Source organism: Ursus arctos, unplaced genomic scaffold (assembly GCF_023065955.2).
Source record: "Ursus arctos isolate Adak ecotype North America unplaced genomic scaffold, UrsArc2.0 scaffold_21, whole genome shotgun sequence".
Classification (NCBI taxonomy): Eukaryota; Metazoa; Chordata; class Mammalia; order Carnivora; family Ursidae; genus Ursus; species Ursus arctos.
This window is the reverse complement of record NW_026622886.1, coordinates 11,947,968-11,968,892: the sequence shown is the minus strand read 5'-3', so window position 1 is coordinate 11,968,892 and position 20,925 is coordinate 11,947,968. Positions and strand designations below refer to the sequence as shown.

General features: G+C 41.6%; 1 long non-coding RNA gene across 1 annotated transcript in view; it reads right to left on the bottom strand.

The window, feature by feature from the left end:
• Positions 1 to 3,517: 3,517 nt before the first annotated feature.
• LOC130544488 (uncharacterized) overlaps positions 3,518 to 20,925 on the bottom strand; it is a 60,664-nt gene continuing 43,256 nt past the window's right edge. The window contains exon 3 of the long non-coding RNA XR_008960801.1: positions 3,518 to 5,703. This is a non-coding gene — a long non-coding RNA (uncharacterized LOC130544488). The remainder of the gene's footprint in view (positions 5,704 to 20,925) is intronic.

The following is a 20,925-nucleotide window of genomic DNA, read 5'->3' as shown; positions in this document are numbered from 1 at the left end:
TGAGCTCTCCAAATCTGTACATTTTCAACATTGCTTTGGCCATTTGGGGTCCCTTGAGTTTCCATAGATTTTTAGGATGAATTTTTCTATTTCTTAAAAGGAAAAGTTGGGATGTTGCTCGGATTGCATTGTCAATCAAGATCACTTTGGATAGTGTTATCGTATTAGTAATGCCAAGCCTTCCAATCTATGAATGCAGGATGCCTGTCCATTTATTTGGGTCTTCTTTAATTTCTTTCAGCATTTTTTATAGTAGTCAACATACAATCCTGAGCTTTTTTGCTTAAATTTATTCCTAGGTACATAAATGGAATAAATAGGTAAATACAATTGTTTTCATTTCCTTTTCAGATTGTTCATTGCTGGCATGTAGAAACAGAGCTGGTTTTCGCATGTTGATTTTGCATCCTGCAGCTTTGCTGAAGTTATTAGCCTGAACTCATTGAATCTTGAAATAAATCTGAAAAATGGACATTGTCAAGGCCCAGGCACTGACATCAGCAGCCAGACTCATGAACCAGTCACAGGTGAGGAAAGAGCAGGAAGCTCTTTCTCCTCCTGCCACAAGTTTGAGTGTCCCACAGAAGTGACAGTGGTACAAACCGCGGCAGCTCATTCTCGGTGGTGGAGGCAACGGAGGTGGCAACAGGTACTGGGTCAGCTGTGCCATGTTCTTGGAGTCACTGTTCCAGGAAGCCTACCCTCGGATCTGGTTCCATAGCCCTCCCGCAGATCCTGCGAACTACCCAATTTTATTTTGCTTACTCCCTTTTCTGATGAATTGACCTGAGTTAGCTTCTGTTGAGTCCAATTAAGAATCCTTTTTGAAACACTATCAACAACGGCACATACCCCCGTTCTCTGATCGACTTTTGCTCTACAGTACGTACCAGCATCTGACCTCTCAATGAATTGTCTGACTCTCACACTGGAGTGGAATCTCCATGAGGTCAAGGTCATTTATTTTGTTCACTGCTAGAAGCTGAAAACCATGCCTGGTATATACTGCACTTAATACAGTTTGTTGAAAGAATATAACATCTAACCCTTGTTAACTCATTTAACTCTGACAACTACCCAGGGCTGTTCATTCACAGTCCTATGCCTGTGATTCCAGCTCTGCAGTGCAGCGCTCTCCAGCTCTATGCCCGATGATTCTGGGCAGAGCAAATTCCTGGGCACCAGCGGAGTCGCTAGTGGGACCTTCCCCAGGGATGCAGACATGCCCCCTTGTGTCATTCCTCTAGGACACGGACTCTCCAGCTATCCTCTGGCCCAATTACTATCAGCTTTGGGTCAAAGCAAATGGCCATTCCTCTCTTTTATTCTCAGATTTTCATAGTGGATATTACAAAATCATAGTGGATATTGAAAATCATTCAGAGGCCACACTTAAATGTCTGCAGAAGCACTTAGTTGAATATAAAAGGTGTCCCCAGACCATCTCAGCCACAGCAAGATTAATTTCCCACTGAAATCACAGAAGAGATAGAGAATCAGCTTGCTACCATGGTATGCTGAGGTGAAGACACTCCTCTTCTCAGATAACTCATTCGTCAAAGATCTGAAAATGCCTTCCTCACACAAATCTAACTCACTCACACCCACTGAGGAACGGATGCTCTTTTCTAGGTCACAAGTGTCACGACCTGCCCTACATTTACCTTACTTCTCACAGCCGTCAGCTCACCCATGACTAGCTACCTCCTGGTTCATTCCCTCAAATGCCCGTTTTACCTCTTGCCGTGGAAACGATGCACTGCAAGGTTACTAACCCGTTTATGACTGACTCTCCTGCATCTTTCCCCATTCGAATCCACCACAGCTTATATACAAGCCTTGAATAGACATGACTCTAGAATATGTATTTAGTGTACGATCACTGATGTGGCTCTGTGTTTAAAATGTAGAACCACGTGAAACCAGACTTTCCAGAAAGCAGTATGTTTTCTACTATGTTCTATCAGCCTATTCTTTTTTTTCTTAAAGATTTTATTTATTTATTTGAGAGAGAGAGAGAGAGAGCATGTGTGCCCACGTGCATGCACGAGCACAAGCAGAGGGAGGAGCAGAGGAGGAGGGAGGGGGCAGAGAGAGAATGTCAAGCAGAATTCATACTGAGTGCAGAGCCCATCACAGGGCTTGATCTCATGACCCCGAGACCATGAGCTGAGCCGAAACCAAGAGTCGGATCCCTAACCCATGGTGCCACCTAGGCACCCCCTATCGGCCTATTCTTGGGCTCATTGTCGTCTTATAGCTTTCTAAAAAGTTTTGATATCTGGTCAGACAAGTTTGCACATTTTATTCTTCATTACTCTTTCATTTACTCTTAGTCTTTAATCTTTCATGTAATTTGTAGGATCCGCTCTTTAACTTCAGGAAAATTCCGTGATAATCTTCTCACTCATTAGCACAGCATCTCTTCCTTTATTCAGACCCTCCTTTACATATCCTTACGTAATGCTTTGTCCTCTTATCCATATGTGTCTTACAAATATTTTGTTAGGTTTATTCCAAAGTAATTTATAGCTTTGGTTTTAATAATTTATAGGGTTTAATAATATGAATATAATTTTAGATTTTGAAGGTATATAATCAGTATTATCTTTTTTTTTTTCAAATATTCTTATATCTCGGGGTGCCTGGGTGGCTCATTCAGTTAAGCATCTACTTTCGGCTCAGGTCATGATCCCAGGGCTCTGGGATCAGGCCCCACATCAGGCTCCCTGCTGAGCAAGGAGCCTGCTTCTCCCTCTCCCTTTCCCCCTCCCCCATTTGTGTGCTCTCTTTCTCTGTGTTGAATAAAAAAATAAAATCTTTTTTAAAAAATTCTTGTATCTCTTTTTTTTCTTGTATTTCATTACCTTGGGCCCCCAGGACATTTTTGAATAGAAGCAATAATAGTCAACATTCTTGTTTTCCCTTACTTTAATAGAAATGCTTTCAAAGGCTCACTATTAAATCGAATTGTGTTTTCTGTAGATTTTTATAGATTTTTTTTAGGTTAAGGAAGTTCCCTTCTATTCCCACTTTTCTAAGATTTTTTTCCTCCCATAAATTAATCTTGACATATCCACTGGGATGGTTATATGATTTTACTCCGTAAATCTATTAATATATATTTCATGGATTGATTTTTTGATAGGAAACTATTCTTGTATCCCTAGAATAAATTCTACTTGATTATGATGTATTTTATTGTGTATGTTGCTGAATTTGATTTTGCTAGTATTTAATTTAATGAGATTAATGCATAGTTTACCCCATTTTATTTTAAATGTTTTGCTACCTTCAAAAAATAACTTAGGTGGCTTCTCCTTTTCCTCTATATAAGGATTATCTGACATTTGAAATTTTAATAAAACAGCTACAAAACTCTTGGCATGCTATTTTTGAGAAAATTTGAGAAAATGGAAATTTCTGAATATTGATTTAATAGTGTGTTTTTATGTGTTGACATAAGTTATTTATAGTATTGACTCTGCATTTTATAAGTACCATCGTATTGGTACTTATGTTTTCCTTTTCATCCATAATATTGTTTCTCCTTTCTTTTTCTTGATCAGTCTTGCTTGGTTTATCTATTTTATACACTCCTTCCAACAACAGGTTTTTGGTTTTGTTAATTATCTCTGACTGTATTTTTTGGTTCCTATTTTGGTGACTTTTTCCTCTTCTCTTTCCTTTTTTTCTGCTTCCTTTGAATTCATTTTGTTGTTTGAGTTGGATGCCTCGCTCTTTAATGTTCAGCCTTCATTTTTCTCTACGATGACATTTAAGGCATAAATCTACCCCTAAGAACCACTTAAGCTGCATCTCTCATTTTTAAAATTATTATCATTCCATTCTGAGTATTCTTCTTCTTTTCATCATTATTTCTTCTTCAACCCATGAATCATTCCAAAGTAATTATTTTTGGAAACCATAGACTAATAATGTATGCCACAGAAATAAACAATAACAGTGTGACCCAATTATATGGTTTCTATATAATATGTAATAAAATGTATAGTAGTCAATATAATATAAACAATGACAAATAATATAAAAGTTTTTTAAAGACACACACCTTAAAAGTTTTTAGTCCTCTTCTATAATTCCTCCAAAGTCACACAAATGCAGAAAGAGGAGAAGAAAGAGGGAAAAGAAAAACAGGGGACAGAACAATCTGAAAGAGGCTCCAACTATGCCAAGCCCCTGATTTCATGCACTTGCTTCCTGGTGCTTAGTTGAGCTGTGGGAGGAAGAGGGGGAGGCACCCAGGCAGCACCTGTCTGTGAGCTTGAGAAGCCCTATGTCTCTGCAGTATATAAGCTAATTAGCAACCTCCGATTTTCCCTGTGACCTGTGTCACTCCTTGTCAGGTGAATGGGCCTGTGGTTCCCTTCCACGAAGTTTTGCCTTCTTAGAGTCTTAAGGTGCTAGTGGTGGAATGGCAGCAATACGGGGACTTCATTGGGGTCTGTTTCCTCCTCAACACAGTCCATGCTGGGAATCACAGAATCCCTTAGTTGATTCTTAAGAGGTTCCTAAGAGGTCAATTGCTTGATGGGAAAGTGATTACCAGAACAGCATATTTCAGACACCTTATTTAGATACATTCTGTGCTTCGGGGGTGTATAAGAACACCAGGTCATGTTTTTCAACTGGGTCATGTTTCTCCTCTTCCCGCACTTGGCCTTTTTCTTTACTCTTAGAATATGATTTTCCACATCTCTTGATTTCTACTCTTGAACTCTATTTGCAGTTACCATATGCTACTTGTCAGCAAGCAGTAATTTGGAGCTACTCTGCTCACAAATTTTGGAAAGTAGAGACACTGAAAGACATCGCTAGCATGACCCCCTCCCCACATGCTTGGGACTTTCTGCTTTCCTCAGTGTCAGTGAGCTGTGTGGTCCTCTCCAAAAGACATTGCCATTCCCTGCGTGGTAAATAGGAAGGAAATGAAGGCAATTAGAGCTCTTCGGATGTAAATTTAAGTGTTGGCTGAAAGGTTTTTTTCTTTGCAGATCCTGCTTTTGTCAACACAGCTCTGGCGGGAGGGAACCTGGGAAGCTCCCACAGCTCCATGACAACTGGACAGGCCAGCCATGGCGACCATCTCCGTGTGCACATTGCAGTCATTCATAGACACGCATTTGCACGCTGTAGCAACAAACACTCACTGTGGCTCTCACCAACAGGAGATCATTAGCAACCCGGGGGTAGAAGATGGGATGAGGGGAGAACATGACCAACGGGTCAGCCTTTCCCTTGATGAACTCAGTCATTTATTGTTATTGATTATATTAGGTGGAATTATTGTCCTAGTTGCTGTATGTTGTGCCAGACGCAAGCACTGCCCACACACCTGATGCGTGGTGATTTCTACTGCTGCTTATCCAATGAACAAGTTACTTTCTCAGTGTACAGAATCTGCATGTAAAGGATACAAGGGTAGTGCAAATCCCAGACAGAGACCCGGAGTTCCATAGGATATTGTTTTTTAATGTTCTCCCTGTTTCGAAATTTAAAAGAAAATCTTTCCCAGTTATAAAGTAAAAACACAATACAAAGGAACAAGTTTTCTTATGTATCAAGCAACCGAAGCCAAAATCATTCAACCACAGTTCCACTCTGCTTACTCACATTTGCATGGGATATGTTTCTCTCCCACAGGGTAGCAGGTCTCACAATGGGAATGTAGCAAGAGGATTTCTGAAAGATTTGAAACAAGGCACTTAGTATCATGTCAGTAATTCCCACAAAGATATTTCCATGCCTGAGATGATTTTTAGGTAGACCAGAGGTTAATTCATTTGAACAATGGCTGTTCATTCATTGAGTACTTGACATCATCCAGAACACTGTGCTAGGTGCTAGGGGAACAACAGTGAGGCCAGACAGACACAATTCCTACCCTCAAGAGTCCAGAAGAAAACACAGGCAGTAGCTAAAGAATCATGCCAATCAATGCAAAATCTCAACTGTGACAAATGTTATGAATGAGAGAAACAAAGTATTTTGAGAATCTTGTAATATATTAGGATGAAAGAGATTTAAACATTTACATCCTTTGCCATGTGGCTTTGAAGTCCTTCCCACTTGAGTAAATGAAGTATGTTTCTTTGGCTCATTGATGTTGAGCAAGGCCCCATGACTTGCTTTAGCCAGTGACATGTTCACACACATGACAGGAGCAGAGGCTTTAAATGTCCATGCAGGGTTTCCCTTGCCCTCTTGGGTTTCTGTCTTAGCCAGGAAAAAAAAAATGCCCCTAGTAGTCATTGGTCCCAGAATAAGGAGACAAATGTAATAGACTAGACCCCAACCCACAGCCTTCAGCCAATCGCAACTGAGCCCAGCAGAGCCATGGCCAACACGCAGACCAGGAAACATAAATAAGAAACAAATGTTGCTTGTGGAAAGCCACTGATTTTGGAGTTGTTTGTTGTGCAGAATTATCACAGCAGAAACCTGACTGATACAAATATACAACACCTACAATAGTTCCATTCCGAGGTCAGAAAAGGCACCCCGAGGATGTGCCAATGGTATGGAATCTTGTAGCCTTGATATTAAAATATCAAATCTCAATAAGATACAATCAGGATTTCTTTTCATACTTCTGCTTTTCAATTTGATACTTTTTATTTGTTTAGTTAGTTGCAATCTTCAGGGTCCTTGACCTTTTATTGTTTAATATTTGCTAAAATTGTGCCTCGGCCTTTTATTGACCTGCAGAGCCTGCTGTGGTGAAGACACTATCCTCACAGATCTATGACCAGGATACAAGCGTATGTCCAGACACCAGAAAGACAATTAGTCTGCCACATCGTTTCCCTGAGGAGATTAGAGTCTAAGGCAGAAATAGTATCCAGAGAATCACACAAATCAGGGCGAAATTTCAGGGACACTGAATGTTATGAGGGAGAGACATGTGGAGGACAGACATATGTGCAGCCAAGGAGCACAGGTGTTGCCGACTCAGCTGATGGAAGCAGAACCCCAAAAAGAGACAAAACTGGAAGAGACAGGGATGTCTCTGAGATCAAAGTATCAAAACTAAAGGAATGTGACAAGAAAAGTAGAAGAAATGTCCAGATGGAAGAATAAAGAAAGAAGATCGAGAGAAGAGCAGGGAGCATAACAAGATTTCAGAGCGCTGACACTGAGCGGTATTGTAAGTATCACACACTTGTACTGCCTGACAGGTGTAGTGGGGGCCTTGAGTCACACTTACTTGTCTTCCCATGACACAAGGAAATGTATCTTTTACACAGTAGCCCTGACATCACCTCCATGCCAGGCACACGGTAAGCATCCAATCAATAGCTTCAAAGAAAGCAAGTGGACTCTCCCATGATCCCAAAAAGGAGTCACAGAGCATAAGAACCGGAAGGAATACCATACCACCAACATTCTCATTGGATAGATGGGGAAACTGCTCAGTCCACACCAGCACGTAGTGACTGGCCAGCGACCAAATTTCTGCATCTGGGTTCTGTGTTTAAGCCCATACACAATCTTCTGTTCTGTTGTCAGCACACAAATGGCCTTCAAAACACAGCTGTCGAGTTTGACTACGAAAATAACTCCACATCTGTGGGAAAGGAAAGGGGTCTCACTTATAAAACAATAATCACCAGGTGGAGTGTAAGGCCCATCTCTATGATGTGTACCTCAGTTCTCCTCCTCAATGGACTTCCTGCCATGCACTCCAACCATGTATCTTCACATATCTGGTTGTCTTCTGAGTAGATAATTCTTGTCTAGGACAATCAGCACCAAGCACTGAGTGCCGTCCCAAGCCATACTGCTGTGACACATTTCTTATTTCAATGCAGATTTCTTAGTGCCACTGCCTGAGTTATGCAGGTTGTAGATAGCACATTTCACATCATTCAGAGTACAAAGCAAACAATACCTGCAAAGATTGTTCAGTGCACCACTTGAACACCTGTACAGGACAATCCTGAGATTTTTGCTGTCTGAACAATAAGGCTTCGTGATAGCCAATGGTTCAAGGAAATCATATGCATTCTGACTGTCCCATTTTATAGGAGATTCTTTGTAAAGGGTAAAGGCACCAGTAAGCAGAAAGAAGAATCAGGGAGTGGGGTTATCTGATTTCTTAGAAAAGCTTTATCTTGAACTTTTAAGCAAGCCTCTAATGCAGGTAGAATTTCTTTGTAAACAAAAAAACTATTGTAATCAACAAGCAAAAAAAAATGTCTTGAAAGAATAAAGGAGCTGGGGTATTCATTGCCAGTCATTAACCTGATTTTCTAATGAATATGGCATTAGGCATTCATTAACAATCATTTGTGTTTATGTTGAACAGTGGATGTATAATGAAGGTTGGTAAATGAAAGCAAAATTAAACCAGGGAATTTTGGACACTTATAAAGCAATTAACTTGTTTGGCAGTAATTACACATTGAAAGCTAAATCAAGTGCATTTAGAAAGCCACAAGAGTCGCCACATAAACCAGAGGTGCTTTGCTCTAAAATAATAGAAAAACCTCTCTTTCTTTCAAAATGAAAGAGAAAGGCAAAAGTATGGTGTAAATGACAAACGAGGCCCAGGTCTAATGAAAAGAAATACGGTTACAGCCCATATGTTAGGGAAGAGGCCAGTTATTGAAAAATAGGACAGCTCAGCTAATTAAAAAAAGAGAGAGAAAGAAAGAAAGAAAATCCTTTTGTGACAACAATGATGTGAAAACAGGTGGTATATGCTGGAGAGTTCAAGTTTTCTATTTGTGCACACAGGCATGCACATACATGTGCACACGCACGCACACACACACACACACAGCCTACATACTTGAACTACGTCTTAGATGTGTGAAGAGTAAAATCTGAATCCACAATCCAATTTTTGGACAGCACGCATCTCAGGAGTCACCAGGGTTCTGTCACTGACGGTTTTGCAACTTGGTTCCCCCTAGTATTTGACTAAAGTCCTTTACTCAATTTGACACCTGGCACTAAAGGCCAGTCACATCCAGGGGAAAGAGGAGCAGAATGAGGTGTGATGAGTGAACCCCCTGGGGGAAGACTCAGTACTGAACTATGAGGAAGCAAAGGAAGCAAACTCGCCATTCCATGCGGCCACAACACTCAGAACCACAAACTTTGCTCCAAAAATACATTCAAGATCCAAGAAAGCTGTCAAGATGAATTTTGTCAGAGTTTTCCAGCCTACCAGAGTCAGCCAAGACACACTACAGAGGTGCTGTTTGGTTTGGTTTTTTGCTTATTTTTTTTTTCCTTTCCTCAGCCAGAGGAACTAGTCTTCAGATGAGCCCAGAGGTCTGAGCCAAAGGACAGAATTTTCCAAACTGGAGGTTGAGCATCTTCCTCCGAAAAATTGGAAGATTCGTGAGCCCTTCCCATATGACAAATACCTTCGCAAACAGGGTCTGTGGGTGCTTGAGGGTTGGTAACCAAAAGAAAGGTTCCCAGGGGGATCTATAAAGGGCAGCTGGCTTTGTGGAAACATTTGCGAGGTGCTCGGGTATCAACTATGCTAAAAGCAAATACTTGCTTTGCCTTGGATTCGGAACAGAAAACGGAAACCAGGAGAGAGCTCTGAAATCCTCACTCAGGTCATTTAACTGCTATCAAAAAAAAAATGTGTTCGCCATGATGGGGTGTGTGCGTTTCTTTACAGAAATATGGTCCTTCTTTAAAAAGATCAACACTATTATTTCCAAGCAGAGAATCAAGACCTTAAGCTGAAAAACTCATTTCTCACTTACTTGAAACCATTTTAAATATTTAGATAGTCTGCCTTGTTCTAATCTAATATGGAGTGTTTTATTTGAGGTTTTCTTGGTCACAAAATTACTTCCTGGTTTTGACCAAGACTTCATCGCCATATCAGGGAGTCTGCTTGAGATTCCCGCTCTCCCTCTCTCTCTACCCCTCTCCCCGCTTGCATACTCTCTCATTCGCGCTCTCTATCTCTCTCAAATAAATAAACAAATATTTAAAAATATATCTCAGGAGACACTTCTCGGAAAAGATACTGAATCTCGAAGCTTGAGCGAAAAAAATTTCTAGTTCAAGAAGAGGAACTAAGAGTATTGTTAGCAGGTGATCAGCATGGGGAAACGTCTAGATTGTGAGAACATTCCAACTGCGGGCAAGATAGAAGGTGTATCCCTGCAAGAGCTCCCCTAATCCTCCACCAGAGGACTATTGAGAGGCGACTATTCTTATCACTATTTTGTAGGTGAGAAATCTGAAGCCCAGAGAATTTCTGACAGCCCAAGGCGGTATCCCTAAGTAAGTGGTGGCACGGAGAGGCCAGCATGAGTCTGCCTGGTTCTGCACCCTCTGCTCTCTGCCTGTGTTCTGACGTCTCCCCTAAGTATTTCAGCACCTGGGCTGTGGAATGTAAGGCAGGACTGATCTTTTTTTTTTTTTTTAAAGATTTTATTTTATTAATTCGACAGAGATGGAGACAGCCAGCGAGAGAGGGAACACAAGCAGGGGGAGTGGGAGAGGAAGAAGCAGGCTCATAGCGGAGGAGCCCGATGTGGGACTCGATCCCAGAACGCCAGGATCACGCCCTGAGCCGAAGGCAGACACTTAACCGCTGTGCCACCCAGGCACCCCAGGACTGATCTGATAAGGAAGCAACACCATATTTTCCATGAGGATCCCAGCCCTGATTTTTCCTTCCCTCAACTGGTATTTTGCTCAAAAAACAGAAAAATAACCCATCCCAATCCCATGGTGATTTAAGATTTTAACAGTCTGGGGCAGACTCCAGTTTACAAAGAATTTTGTACCCATAAAAAAACTAACGATTTCACTCTTGATTACATGCTTATTTATTGTCTTATTAAAGATCTAGATTTCGAAGAATAAGATCAAGATCGGGCCAAGGGAATTGTTGACAGAGCCACAGCTAGCGCTATGGAACCTTCGGGCAAAGTACAAAAATCAAAATGTTGCCCCCTCTAGACTGATACATCCCCATGACAGGGTTTGGTGGGGGCTCCAATGCACCTGGATTTCAGCCTCGACGTATCCCCTTGGCCTAGAAGCCTTGCGTAGGAAAAATTCTTCCAACCTCACATGGTGGCCCCAAAGTTGGAGACTTCAGCTGGGGGACATAGTATGTGGCACATGGGTGATCCTGGAGACTAAGCTCCAGAGAGAGAGTGAGATGGAAAGAAAAGCTGTGGGAGTAGCACACAATACTTTTAGGAGTTCAACCATGAGTATTAAACAAGAGATGAGACAGAGGCCAGACAGGTCAGCGGGGTCAAGTGTTGACTTCCCCCCACCCTCTAAATAATTACAGAGACCTGAACTCAGAAACAGAGGAAGGGGGTGTGGTCTAGGAAGTCGGCTTAATGCACACAATAGTCAACTTTAAATTCAAAAGCATCAATTCCTCATTCTAATCCTCTCTTCAAGGAAAACAAAATCATGTGGGATTAAAAGATTCTTTGAATCTAAGACACAAACCTGATTCCTCTCAAAATAAGCACTAAGACTCAAACTTGAATAAAATAACTCACTCTTTCTGTAGGTCTTGATTATAAAATTGATTCCTCAATTCCTCTGATTTCAGAAGCCTAAAAATAACAAATAATTACCAAACAGTTATCAAAATGGATTCTCCCATTATCAAAATGGGAATATGGATTTTCAACCCACGTATATATGTGCTTATTGCTTCTTATTAAAGTGTAACTTGTAGATGACCTTCTTATCAACAATGAATATGCATGACAAATTGTTCACAACCAAAAACTGTACATTCTTTCTGTCGGCACCTCTTGTAATAGTTTCCTAACAGAAAGTACTAGCAATACATCTGAGGCTGGCTGTTCTTCTCTTCCTCTGGTAGCCAGAGAATCAAAGAGACAGACCAGTTATATGTTTTGTGGCCAAATATTAGCAACTTCATCATAAATCTAAGATCATCATTTTTAGTTGAGTATAAATAAATGTAGTGAAGTCTTAAAAACATTAACCTTCACTATAATTGTCAGGAATAAGAAGAGTTAGAGTTCCAGCCAGTCCTATGCTTTATCTTTTATTGTGGGTCTCATTTCAGAAGACTCATTCAATTTTTAGGAACCCGCCAGTCTAGTCAAAAGAAATCACAAATCCTTAACTAACATATGCTAACTTTTCTTTGAGGAACAAAAGAAGCATCTTTGTTTGTTCCTCACCAGCAAACACCAAGCCATTTAAAAAGGAGTCTTTTCAGTGGCAATGTTAGCAGGGAAATTCAATTGTATTTAATTAAGTTCTTCCCCCAAAAACTGCACACAGAAGCACCAAAGAGGTTATCAGAGGTCAGATGCCTGTCCTGACTTTCTGACCCTCCCAATATGCAAAATAAAAGATAGTGGTGTCCCTGCTGGTAAGATGGGCTCCCACATTTGTGCCTCTCTCTTTCTGCTTTAATTTAATAGCAATCAGCACAATATGGCTGCTTTTTTCTGAACAATAGGACAGGCAGAAGTTAGATTTACAGCGCTGCAAGGGGAAGGTGGGAGACAAGAGAGGCTCACTATGGCTTTTAAGGTTCAATAAGAACATCACTGTGTTCCCCATAAAAAAAAAACTTGAAAATCTACTTAACATGCATTGTTGTCAAAAATGGACAGATGTGCACTTCTGATATGTCATGTCCTAGAATTATGTTAAATTGCCAACTTTCTTATAGATCCTATTTAAAAGTGATATTTAGATGAATAAGATTTCTTCCCTATCAAGAAGAAAATGATATCTGGTCATGCATTTAGGAGCTCCTTGACTTAAAAGAGTAAAAGCATTTACATAGCAATCCTTATTTTCCAAATTTCACCATTTTCACAGGTCTGCTAACAACCTTTCAATGAGCGAACACACTCATGTGGTCAGAAGTACTAACTGTGTTTCACGAAACCAGACAAAAGCTAATTAACCTAAATTTTATTTAGAGTCTTGCATGTGTAATTGCAAATGAGCCCCAGACATGGAACTTACTTCCTGAGATGTTTCATGTTTAGGAAATTGCATTTTTCAGTGACACTGTTAGGAGAATCTTAGAATCTGGGGCCCTTCTGAAGTCATCCTCAAGACCATTTAATCCAACATCCTAGCTGATGTTTGAATCCCCCCCAGTAACACTCCCACCCTCTCTCGTCCAATTCGTAGTTGGACGATTCCACAAAGACTTTGAACTCACTGCTTCCTGCAGCCAGTGTTTGCAGGGAAACAACTCTTTCATAAGCACAGAGTGAAAACCTAGAGTAAAAGGAGCCTTAATTTTGAGATAGAGGGCCCCAAATTTTAATCCTGGTTCTGCAGCCAGTTTGGGATTTGGAGTAACTCATTTAATCTCTCTGTGTTTGTGTAAATAAAAGGTAAAAATATTTGCGTGCCCATCTCTGAGACCCTTGTGTTCAAATGTGTGTGCTGTAAATTGTTTCTTATAGAGCTGTTCGATCAGGATGGCGAATCCCCTCCAACTTGAACATCAACTCAGATCAATTGGCATTAGCTACCTGGACTGTTATCAGGACATTGAGCTTTTCCAGGTTTCTTGGGAAAGAGCATCGAGACTGATTGCCATGATTCTCATGGGCACAACCAATCTCAGGATGGATGAGGACCATATGCCCCTATTTACCACCTTAGCTCTAGGGAATGCCTAGAAAAGAGCTATGAGAAGGACATTTGGGGCTGTTAACTTTGTCTAGCAAGAATAGCTGGGAGACTGGTACAGGTGAGAATTATTTCCAGAGAGGTTCTCGTTTTAGAGATTAGATCAACCTTTGATTGGCAAATCTGGTTAAAAGTAGAAGACTCTCTAAGCTCACATCCATTCACTGTCTTGAAAGTTAAGCAGTAGGTTAAGGAGAGAGAGAGGGACCAGCATTACTGAGCACATCTCAACAGCCCTACAGGGTAGGTATTATGGTCTCTCTTCAGATGAAAACACTGACTGAGTGATTAGCTGTCAGTCCCAAGGATACTCAGCTACTAAATAAGGGGGATTTGCACTAAGATCTGTCCTCAAAATACCTCTAAATATACCCGCAGGAGCTTTCACTGTTGTCTTAATTCCCTTCAAGATGGAAAGGACAGCAAAAGACTGTGCTGTGTTGTTCCCAACCCCTCTCGTCCGTTCTGCTGCATCGTGTAACTGCAGATTCATTCACCAGTCTCATCCACGATCTCGAGCTAACACGCAACTAATTAACTTGCTATGTACCTAAAGAACCATCCTTCTTTTACAGTAATAACACTATTCTAACAGGGATATATGTCTAACCCTATTAATCTTTCCTAATAAGCAAATATTTTAAAAGAAGTAATGTACAAGGAGGACTTACTGTCCATTTTATTACACAATTCTGTAACAATATATTCTTCACAGAACCCTCTATTCTTTCCTTCCATTGGGTATGTATCATCAGGTAGTATAAAATACAGTTATTATCCAAAAGTAAAATCACAGAAAGTAAATCTGTGATATGGACAATTAGAGACAGAGAGAGAAAGGGAGAGAGAGAAAGAGACATAAAGCTGATCATTTGAGGGGCACCTGGGTGGCTCAGCTGGTTAAGTATCGGACTCTTGATCGTGATCTCATGGTCATGAGGTCGAGCCCTGTGTCAGGCTCCATGCTCAGTGCGGAGTCTGCTTGTCCGTCTCCCTGCCCCCTTACCCCCTCCTCAAATAAATGAATAAATAAAATCCTTTAAAAAAAACCCAAAAACCTGATCACTTGAATTCCATCCACTACTCCCACTCATACAAACATAAGTCCTGAAGGAGCCCAATATAGTTTCCCCTGGAAACGGGCTGAGTGACCCGTGCAATGAGCCCTCACAGCTAACAAGGGTGCCCTGAGTTCATAGAGTACAATTAAGTCGACGACACATAAACACAGGAGCCACAACTGGACTGGTTACCAAGGCAGCAAACACCATCTGATACCCCCGCTTTGTAAAGCACATGTTCTGGAACTCTTTCTGCTCACTAACATTTTAACTAGGTCCAAATTTTTAACCTTTGAAAGAGCACCAGTGAAATGCCATATTTCAAAATCAAAATGAGAAATGCACTGAACACCAAGCCCTTTTCTATTAACAGCCTTTCAACCGAACACTAAGATAATTTTACCTCAACTGAACAGTAATAACCAAATAAATATCATGGTGATACAAACACACTGTGGTGTTTATCAGATAAACTGGAACAAAATTTGAGAGATACCAATCTCCCATATCAAAGAGCAAACTTGGCTTCTCTTTTCACAGGAGAGGCTGAATCGTGTGTGAAGCGGGTAAAACATGGCCTCCGGAGCCTGACATGTTTCATTTGTCTCTTCCTTCCTTTGCTGGCTTTGTGACCTCAGTGACTAATAACAAAAGCAACCATTTATCAAACACCTACGCTGTGCCAGGCGTCCACATGCATTAGCTCTCTGAATCCCAAGTTAAAGTTGTATTTGAGAAAGAAACTTTTTTTTTTTAACCATCTGAGGAAATGCCACCGGTCTTCCCCAAACAAGAGAACCAAATACACAGCGGCAGTGGAGACCTCTTAGTGTCAGACCACATGGGTCTGGAAGAGGTAACGGAATTGAGCGAAGGATCACTTCATGATTTCAACCCCAGCAGCCCAGTAGAACTGTGTATACTTGGTTTCAGCTGAGGGAGAACTGCATGGCCAGTCATGAGGGTGGCCTAGGGCGCCATGATGCTCATGGTGATAAAGATGGTCAGCAATGTGCCTACTCTGGTCAATTAGGCAGCCTGGTGAGACTCTCCTGAGTGGGGTACAGGCTGCCCCCGGAGGCAGGGGACTTTATGGAAATCAAAAGAAACAATAAGAAAATGAATATTTAGAGGGGAGTAATTGCTTAAACCTGTCTGAAAACTCCTGGGCATCACAGACCCCTTTCTTGGGGATTCTGGTCCAATCTATGAAATTAATACATTTTCTAACAACGCATTCACATTGTCTCACGTGTCCCTCAAACCCCTCAACCCTGCTACTGGGAGGAAGCTACAGTCTGAGACACCAGAGCCGTGAGGTGGCCTGTTCTTAACGGCCTCCCGTTCTCCCGGCATGGCCTGGGGAACGTAGGGCCAGCCCAGAGGAAGCTCGGCCAAACTGTCTCTTGCCAGCATTTGCTAGACAACGAAGCAGGTCCTTCATCAGGAGAGCTCTCCTCTCTGGTAAGAGGTGATGTTGTGGGTTCTAATCCCAGGCCCCCTGAATACAAGGCTCACGCTTCTCCCACCATGCTCCCCTAACGCTGGCCCATGCATCAGTTAGCACAGGCTCTGGCACATAACAAGCACAGAGAAGATGTAGCTCTTTGCTTTTTTGTTTGTAAGACAGCTGCCGAATAATCTTCTGCAAAATATCATGACAGTCTGTGACTCATACTTTACAGTAACATATGCTTTCAGAGTTTAATTTGGTTTTGAACAGGATTAAATGTGCTGAAAATCAGACCACAAGATTTTCATAATGAGGGACAGAACACAATAGTCACCTTACGTGAAGAGCAATTATTTAACATGAATTCACGAATTGCTTGATGGTGTTTTCTTGTGGAGACAGGCACAGCTGTTACACTGAGAAAGTGCCAAATTTTATTCATTTTTCCCCCCTGTTTCCAGGAAGAGAAAACCCCTCTGCCTTCTCTTTCAAGTGTCCTCATTCTCCAATGGGTCCTGATGATTTAGCAGCAATTCCTAAGGCACCTTTGTCTTCAGTTCAAAGTGTTTCTTCCTGGCCTTTTTTGCAATTGAGTGCATGTCCACGTGTGTCGTGGCGTATCACTTGGGCTGCTGGGTTTTGTTATAATTAAAATGTGTCTTATTCCATGAAGGCATGTGCATTTATATAAATACTACAGAAGTTGATAGAAAAGCAAAGTAGAAAAAGAGTTTTGACTTCCAGAATTTTTCAGTTGATCTGAGATGCTGGGCAAGCCCTCAAGATCTGAGAGATCAATCTATGAACCAAAAGGATTAGTGCATTTTAGGGGATGACATGCAGTCAGCCCTGGGCTGAGCTCGACGCACTAGGACAATTTTCTTGGGAGGCTGAAAATCCAGTGGCAGCCAGAGAACATTTGTGCAGTGAGGTTTGAGGTTGGTTATCTTCAACGTGGCTATGCAGAAATAATAAATTCATGGGGACAAGACATTTTCTTAATACAGAAGAAAGCATTAAAGTGGCCTGCTCCCAAAAAAGGAGCAACTTTCTTCATACATGTGCCATGTTTACTGCTGTATGCAGGGAGTTGAAACAGTTTGCTTCCGAGACAGCAAAGATATTTTTGCCCTGAAGAAACAACTTTAGAAACATTTTATCCCCTCTGTAAAAAGAATCTACTCTTCCATATTTTGCATGATTCTGATTTTGTTTTCTTTTATACTGGTAACCTTGAGAATTGATCCCAAATTCTTCGCCTCTGTTTTAGCTCTCCATACCCAGAGCACTGCGTGTCAAAGCTACCTCACTAATGAGTCAAATATTTGTTTTCACGGTAGTTACACAAAAGATATTACAACTGGTATGCGCAAGGACGAAAGACTGGTTTCTAAGGTTGATGTTATTTTACTAAGAGAAAGGGCCTCTCCTTCCCGCACTCTCCAGTTCATGCTTGGTAATTGTGTCTTCATCCTAAGCAAAAGCCACCTGAATATTCAGCTCAGAAACAGTTCTTTTGAATAAACAAAGCACCCTCCTCAATAATTAGGAGACAGTCAACATTAAACGTAAGCCAAAAAGAACAACACAAACAACTTCTCTGTCTATCCCTGACATGTGACCAGCACCTGATGAGCTTGAATGGGAAAGTTCCCTGACTTAACTGTAGCCCAGTCCATGTGTGATAAGTGACCCAAATCAGAGCAAACCTAATTATCCTGAAGCACTGACTCTGCCTCTTACCTCTCTCTTATGCCCCTCTTCCAACCCATCTCCCCAGTCGACCGGATTGATCTTCCAAAAGACTAGTTAACCTTCACATCATTTTCCCTGGTGAAAAATCACCAGTTTCTCCACACTCTTTTGTTTGGCATGTAACGTTCTGTCTCTTTATCCAAACTGCCTTTCCAGCCAGAGCCACCGTTTTCCCCTGCACACCACCCTGGGCCCCCCTTCCACACACCTCACTGTTCCCACCATGCTTCCCGTTTCCCAGTGCGTGGCAGCATTCATAGTCTGTCCTCTGCCTTGATACTCTTCTCTCCTTAGCTCTATCCAGACCCCCATTGTAGTGACCTAAGAGCCCATTAGTGACCTTCAAGTGCTTTGAGAGGATAGACTGTCTTGCTTGTTTTTAAATCCCTTCTGTAACTAAGAATGTCTCACTCTGGGTAGATGTTTACAAAAGATTTACTGGATGGATAAATGGACGGACACAGAAGATGGACAGGAAGAAAGATGGTGAGATTGATGGGTAGGTGGGAGGATGAATGAATGAATAAGTAAGTGGATGAATGGATGAGTCAGCGTTAGACGAATGAGCTAATGAAGGGTATCTTATTACAGGAGATCCAAGTAAGAGAAACAACATCTAATAATGTCACTTGACACCAATTTCTGGAAAAGAACATCAGTTGAACTCTGATTCTAGTCTAACCCAACTTGTTGTCAAAGACATTTTTAAAAGATAACTTTGCTACTCTGCAGCCTAGAGCTATTTGGAATAGCCATTCATTTCTAGGTTAGCATGGGAGTGGTATTTAAATTAATCTCAACCCAGATCTATTTCTAAAGTACTACCTAGCCAAATCCTCCTTTCACTGACTCAGAAAATATTTTGTTTTCTCAATACAACAATCTTCCATCTGAAAAATTCAGGTTTCTAGAACTATCAACACGGGTCTTTGAGATTCCAAAACAATGATGATAGAAGTCTGATATCAGTAGACATGTGCTCTTTTTAGATAGGGGTTTGCAGCCTTCACTGAAAGCCTACAGACTCGTAGACAACACACAATGCTACCAAGATCATTTGATCTGCACCAAGCTGCAGATTGCAAGCAGCTACTTGGATACAGCAGGAGGACCTGGCATAAACCAGTGTATTTACTGCAGTCAAAACTAATGATTTAGAGCCAACTGCCAAGCGGGTTGCAGGAACACTTTTTTATTTCAGGAACACTTTTGAAAACTGTTTTAAGAAGCTTGTTTTCTTTCTTTCTTTCTTTCTTTTTTTTTTTTTTGAGATTTTATTTACTTATTTAAAAGAGAGAGGGAGTGGGGCGCCTGGGTGGCACAGCGGTTAAGCGTCTGCCTTCGGCTCAGGGTGTGATCCCAGTGTTCCGGGATCGAGCCCCACATCAGGCTCTTCCAATATGAGCCTGGTTCTTCCTCTCCCACTCCCCCTGTTTGTGTTCCCTCTCTCGCTGGCTGTCTCTATCTCTGTCGAATAAATTAATAAAATCTTAAAAAAAAAAGAGAGAGAGAGAGAGAGGGAGCACAAGCAGGGGGAGTAGCAGGCAGAGGGAGAGGGAGAAGCAGGCTCCCAGCTGAGCAGAGAGCCCAATGCGGGGCTCGATCCCAGGACTCCGGGATCATGACCTGAGCTGAAGGCAGATGCTTAACAGACTGAGCCACTCTAGGTGCCCCAAGAAGTTAATTTTCTGTATGCCACATTTCATTAAGTTCTTTGTTGGTTTCTTGGTTTTGGGTTTTGGGGGTTTTTTGGTAGCCATGTATATAAGCCACAAACAGCTTATTTATGTTGTCTCTACTGTTGACAAAAGCCCAGCCTTCTCTACACATGTGCTTCTGGTTTTCTGAACTCGTCAGTAAAAGAGAAAATCAAATAGATGTGTCCCACACAGCCGCACTAGAGGAGAGTCATTTACCTGGTCCTGGGAAATCACGGAAGACTTCCTAAAGGAAGCACCATCCAAACCTAGCCCAGACTGGAGGATGAGTGGGAAGGCAGCATATGCAGTGATAGAAAGACAGCACATGCAGAGAACCACACATAGTTCAGAGAAATGGCAGAGGAGAGAAGAAAGGGAGTTTAGTGGCAGAAAAAAACCTAGAGAGGAAGCAGGGCTTAGCATGGCAAAGGACATTATAAATTTGTAAATTTATCTTGGAGGCAATGGGAGGGCAGTAGAAGTTTGTAAGCCAAGGTGTGACTTCAAAGCAAAGATACATTTTAGAAAGATCACCTTGGCCCCAAATGGGGAGGTTTTATGGGATGAAATAGACTAGAGGCAGAGTAAGGACATAGGAGACCATGCCATTGATGATTGAAAGGATCCCAGTAACTCCAGCTCTTGGCACGGCCACTGCCTGGAGTTTCGCAGGCTGGGCTCCCAAGTTCTCCAGCTCTGCTTGGCACCCACGCCAGTCCTCCAGATGTGTTTGAGTCCACTCCTTTAACTGAACTTGGCTTCTACGGCCTGACCTTGGCACTTTCAGAGAAACTTAGCTGAGAGTCACCCTTTGGCAGTTGCATTCCTGGCCTCCTCTGGGGATACACTGCCATAGCTCTGCCTCCTAGAGCCCAAACCTGGTATCAAATCCCTCCAGTGCTGCCTGAGCAGGGATTTTGACACTAGGGAGCCTACACAAAGTGTTTTCTGGCACAAAACTGAACCTGTGGGGAGTTCCCTGCAACAGAAATTTCCATAGTTATTATTAGCTGTACAAAAGTATACAAAGATATATATTGCATCCAAAATAGCATTTTTAAAAGCCAAAGGAAATGTGAGAAAGGGAAGAAGGTGCACTGCCCTTCCTATACACCCATTTTACATGGTCATTATTGCTATAATCTTAAACATGGAAATCCAGAGATGAATAGAAAATGAGAACAAGAGAGAAGGGAGGGAAAGACTGTAGAGAGAAGAAAAGAGGCCACAAGAAGAGGCAGACCAAATCCATGTGAACTTGAAAATACTTTAGAAGACAAAATGT